We start from the raw sequence: 5,789 nt of genomic DNA on the forward strand, positions 1-5,789 counted from the left end.
GGGTGATAATGATATTTCAGTGTAGTTTCACCACTTGTAACAAGTGCACCATTGTTGATAAAGGAAGGAGATGTTGATAAAGGAGGAGGCTAACCATGTGTGGGAGCAGAGGTTTATGGGAAATCTCTGTACCTATTGTTCAATTTTGCTATTAATGTAAAACTGCTCTAAAAAACATAACTTTCAGGTGTTATATATTATATTTTATAAGTATAAATATGTTATAAATAAAATTTTATTTTCTGCTTTTATATTTGAACTATCAGATAGGCTTAACTGGTTATTTGAAAGCCCCATGGAAGTTTCAGCAGAAAAAATGGGCAACACTGAAAAAAAATAGGATTGACTTTAGAAAAATCTTTGTCTCGGATTTTCCTTGAAATAATCTACTGAGATAAGGGAGAGCAGAAGCAGGGGAGGAGCATGATAGTTGAGGGTGTCCTTTAAACAAGAAAAGCCATGAATTGATAATTGTTGATGGCTAATTGATTATGATATTCTTTATAATTTTGTGTATTTTGACATTTTCCATAATTAAATTCTTTTTTTCAATCAATAAGCCTAAATTCTAGGGTATTCAAAGGTCATACATTCTGTCCCAGCTTATTGGAAAAAATAAGAGTGAAAAATCAATGAAAAAATTAATCTTTCCTTACTTGATAATGTCTTCATTTAGAGAAGTAGCATTTTGCTGACGACAGGTGCAAATCTTGACTTTAAATACTTAATAGTTATATGACATTAACATCTCTAGGACTCAGTTTTTTAATCTGAATAGTGGAAATAATAGTAGCTACAATGCATTGACTTATTCACCCAGTGATGTATATTATATATAAAATATATTCAATAACTGAAATTTATCCTAATGCTCCTATATGTCATTCAGCTTACTACATAGCTTTTAACAAATTAACTTGTCTTCTTCCCCAATTAATTCACCAGACAGCTCTTGCCAAGTCACCAAAGACCTCCATAAGGCTAAATCCAAGATTTTCAGCATTAGTTCACAGTAGCATTAGTTAACAGTAAACACTCTTTGAAATTCTCCCTAATTTCTTTGACTCTCTTGGTTTCCCTCCTACCTCTCTGACCATGTGGCTAAGTCTCTTTTCTTGGCTTATCCTCTCCCACCTAGCCTAGAAATGTTGTTCCCAAGGCTCAGTCTTATGATCTGGTCTTACTCTAAACTCTTTCTCTATATGATGGCATTCACATCCATTGCCCTATTGACTCTCAATTCATACCACCAACCCAAATCATTCTCTGACGTCCAAATTTATATATCCAATTGTCTATGGGACATCTCCACTTGGATATCTCAAAGTCACTTCAAAATCAAATATAAAAAGCCAAACTTGTGGTTTTAATGTAAAACCTGAATATTTATCTCAGAGAATGGCACCACCAGCTATCTAGCTTTTAAAGAATGAAATCTTGAAATGGTCTTTAAAACCGCCTTACAACAGCAATCCAATCCTATGAATTCTACCTCCTAAATACCTTTCAAGTGCATCCAGTTCTTTCCACTTTTACTGCTTTAACCAAATCCCAGCTTTACCATCTGATACCTGGAATTAGCTTCCTGGTTAGTCTTACTCCCCCTCCCTAATCCACGCCCCAAAGCACAGCTAGAGTTATCCTTTAAAAATAACATTCTGAGCAAACTGCTCTCCTGCTTAAAGTCTTTCCATTTCTTCCACTGCTCTAAAAGACCAAAATCCTGAAACTGCCCACAAGCCTTTGCTTGATCTGGACTAACCACTCAGTCTCATCTGACACCATCTCACATCCTCTTGTTCACCGCTCCAGCCTCTCAGCCTTCTTCTCATTACTCCAATGTGTCATGCTCTTTCCCACCCCTGCGTCTTTACATGTGTTCTTCCCTCAGTTCTGGAAGATCTTCAACAACCCACTCCCCCATGCTTAGTTAACTCCTACTTATCTTTCAGCACTGATCTCAAATGTCACTCAAAAGTCAGGAAAGTTTTCCCTTATAACTAGACAAGGTTATGATTTGAATTATATACTTCTGTAATTTTAAAATTATTATCTATCCCCCCCTGCTTGTAAGCTTCATGAAGTCAGGTACTTGGAGGTTTTTGTTAAGGTTTTTATTAAATAAAACTTTGTTATCTTGAGATGTTTGTAGATTCACAAGAAGTAAAAAATAATGCAGAGAGATGCTATATACCCCTTACCTGGCTTTCCCCAAATGGTACCATCTTGCCAAACTATATAGTACAATGTCACAACCAGGATACTGAATATTGATACATCAAGATATGGGATATTTCTATTTTCACAATGATCTCTCCTGTTGCCTTTTTATAACCACGCCCACTTCCCCTCTGTCGCAACCACCTTCTTAACCCCTGACAACCACTAATCTGTTCTCCATTTCTATAATTTTGTAGATACATATGTAATACAACATATCAGAATGTTGTATTAATGGAATAACACAATGTTAATATTTGGAGATTGGTTTTTTCACTCAGCATAATTTTCTGGAGTTCATCCAGGCTTTTGCAGGTATCAATAGTTCGTTCCTTTTTATTGCTGAGTAATAAATATTCCATGGTATGGATGCACCACAGTTTCGTTAAACATACCTCCATGGGAGAACATCTGGGTTGTTTCCAGTTTGGGATACTACAAATAAAACTTCTATTAATATCGATTCACAGGTTTTTGTATTAATATACATCATCTGTTTCCTGGGGAAAATGCCCAGGATTGCAGTTACTTGGTCATATGGTTGTTGAATGGTTACTTTTTAAAGAAACTGCCAAGCTGTTCTCCAGAGTGGCTGTACCATTTTAAAATCCTACCAGCAACATATAAGTGATTCAGTTTCTCCACATCCCTACCAACATTTGGTATGGTCACAATTTTTCATTTTAACCATTCCAAGGACTTCCCTGGTGGTGCAGTGGTTAAGAATACGCCTATCAACGGGACACGGGTTTGATCTCTGGTCTGGGAAGATCCCACATGCCACAGAGTATGTGCGCCACAACTACTGAGCCTGTGCTCTAGAGCCCGCGCACCACAACTACTGAAGGCCACGCGTCCTAGAGCCCGTGCACTGCGAATACTGAGCCCACGTGCTGCAACTATGGAAGCCCCGCACTTAGAGCCCATGCTCCACAAGACAAGCCCCCAATTGCCACAACTAGAGAAAGGTCACACGCAGCAATGAACACCCAACACAGCCAAAAAATAATAAAATATAAAATAAAATAAGGTATGGAAACAATTTTCTAAAAACAAGCAAAAAAACCCCATTCCGATAGGTATGTAGTGATATCTGGTTGTGATTTTAACTTGCACTTCTCTGATGGCTAATGATGTTGAACATCTTATCCTGTGTTTATTTGCCATATGTGTATCCTTTTCTGTAAAATATCTCTTCATGTCTTTTGTCCATTTTCTAATGAAATGGATTTTTAACTGTTGAGTTTTGAGAGGTTTTTAATATGTTCTATATACTAGTCTTTTCTTTTGGATATGTGGTTTGCAAATATTTTCTTCCACTCTGTAGCTCATCTTTTCATCCTCTCAACAAGGGCTTTCATAAAGCAGAATTTTTAATTTTGATTAAGTCCAATTTATAAATTTTTCCTTTTATGGATCACGAGTTTGGTGTCAAGTCTAAGAACTTTTTGCCTAGACCTGGAGTGCAAATATGTCCTCCTATTTTTTCTAGACGTTTTATACTTTTACATTTAAGTGTATACTCCATTTTGAGTTAATTTTTGTTGAAGGTATGAGATTACATCAAGGTTCTTTTTCTTTTTTTCTTTCCCTACAGAAATACAGATGTCCAATTGCTCCAGCAGCATTTGTTGAAAGGCTATCTTTCCTCCATTGAATTGCTTTTGAACTTGTGTTAAAAATTAGAGTGTTTGCATGAGTATAGTACTGGGTTCTCTATTCTGTTCCATTGATCAATGTGTCTATCTCTCTGCCAATATTACACAGTCTTGATCACTGTAGCTGTATAATGTCTTTTAGCTATGCCATAAATACTACTATAGCTAGTACTTTATATAAAGTATACTTTATTCTTCTTTTTCAAAACTGTTGTAGCTATTCTTGTTCTTTGCCTTTCAATATACATTTTAGAATAATCTTATCTATATCTATAAAAATTCTTGCTGGAATTTTGATAGGAATTGCATTAAACTTGTATATTAACTTGGGGACAATTGACATCTTTACTATGGTGAGTTTTCAATTCACGAAGAGAGTATATTTCTCCATTTATTTAGAGCTTTGATTTCTTTCATCAGCATTCTATAGTTTTGGGCATATAAGTCCTATACATGTTTTGTTACATTTACAACTAAGTATTTCTCCTCTATCACCCTCCCTCTCTCTCTCTCTCCCCACACTGGAGTGATTGTAACTAATATTGTATTTTTAATTTTGGTGACCAAGTGTTCATTGCTAGTATGTAGAAAAATAATTGACTTTACTATATGTATCTGGTATCCTGCAACCTTCCTGAACTCACTTATTAATTATAGATTTTTGTAGATTCCTAGGAACTTTCTATGTAGACAATAGTGCTGTCTGCAAAAGGAACACTTTTATTTCTTCCTCTCTGATCTGTATACCTTTAATTTCCTCTTTTTGATTTATTGCTCTCGCTAGAAATTGCAGCAATATGTTGAAGAAATAGTGAGAATGCACATCCTTGCCTTGCTACCAATCTTAGCAGGAAGGCATTTAGTCCTTCACCATTAAGTATAATGTTAGCCATAGGTTTTTCTTTTTATGGCTGCTCTTTATCAAGTTGGGAACATTTTCTCTTTTTCTTATTTTTCTGGGAGTATGGTAAATGGGTGTTAAATTTTGCATAATTTACCATTTCAAATGAACTATAGAAACCTTTATGCCTTGGCTCAACATTTGAAAATCAATCAGTAAAGTCCACCATTTTATCAGGCAAAAGTAGCTATTACCCTCACCCATTTATAATATAATTGTTTCTCTACATATATTTAGAAGCATATCAGATTTTGATATAATTTTGTCTTCGACCATGAAATATAATGTAGAAACTCAAGAGGAGAAGGAAAGTTTATTGTATTCACTCATATTTTTATCATATTCTTTTTTCCTGAGATTTCTTCTTTTATCATTTTGTTTCTGTTCAGAGAAATGATTTTAAGCCAATCTTTTAGGGTAGTTCAATTGGCCAAAAATTCTTAGTTTTCCTTCATCTGAGAATGTCTTGATTTTCTCCTAATTCCTAGAGGATGTTTTTGGTGGGTATGGGATTTGAGTTTGACAGTTTTTCTCTTTCAGCTTTTGAAAAATATGATGCCATGTCCTTCTGGCCTCCATGACTTATGAAGAGAAATCTGTTGTCATTCAAATTGCTTTTCTTTTATAGCGAAGGTGTTTTCTCTGTCTCCTTTCAAGGATTTTTCTTTGCCTTTAGTTGTCAGAAGATTAATTATGATGTGTCCTGGTGTGTATTTCTTTCAGTTTATCCTACTTGAGATCCATTCAAATAGTATGTATGTAGTACTAAGCATAACCCAATGGTCCTAAGAAGCCCAATATTTATTAAGAGTTTTGTTAAGAGCATTAGTTCTAAGTCTACTTTGGGTTGCATTGTATGAGGTTCTATAAATTACAAGAGAAAATAAAATTCTAACACTAATAACAAAAAACTTTTTTGTTGTTTGGAATATCTGCATGTTCATTAACTATGAATTATATTATACAACTTAACACTTTATCATTTAAAGTAAAGATAATTCAAGGGACTA

Source organism: Delphinus delphis, chromosome 7 (assembly GCF_949987515.2).
Source record: "Delphinus delphis chromosome 7, mDelDel1.2, whole genome shotgun sequence".
NCBI classification, from domain to species: Eukaryota; Metazoa; Chordata; class Mammalia; order Artiodactyla; family Delphinidae; genus Delphinus; species Delphinus delphis.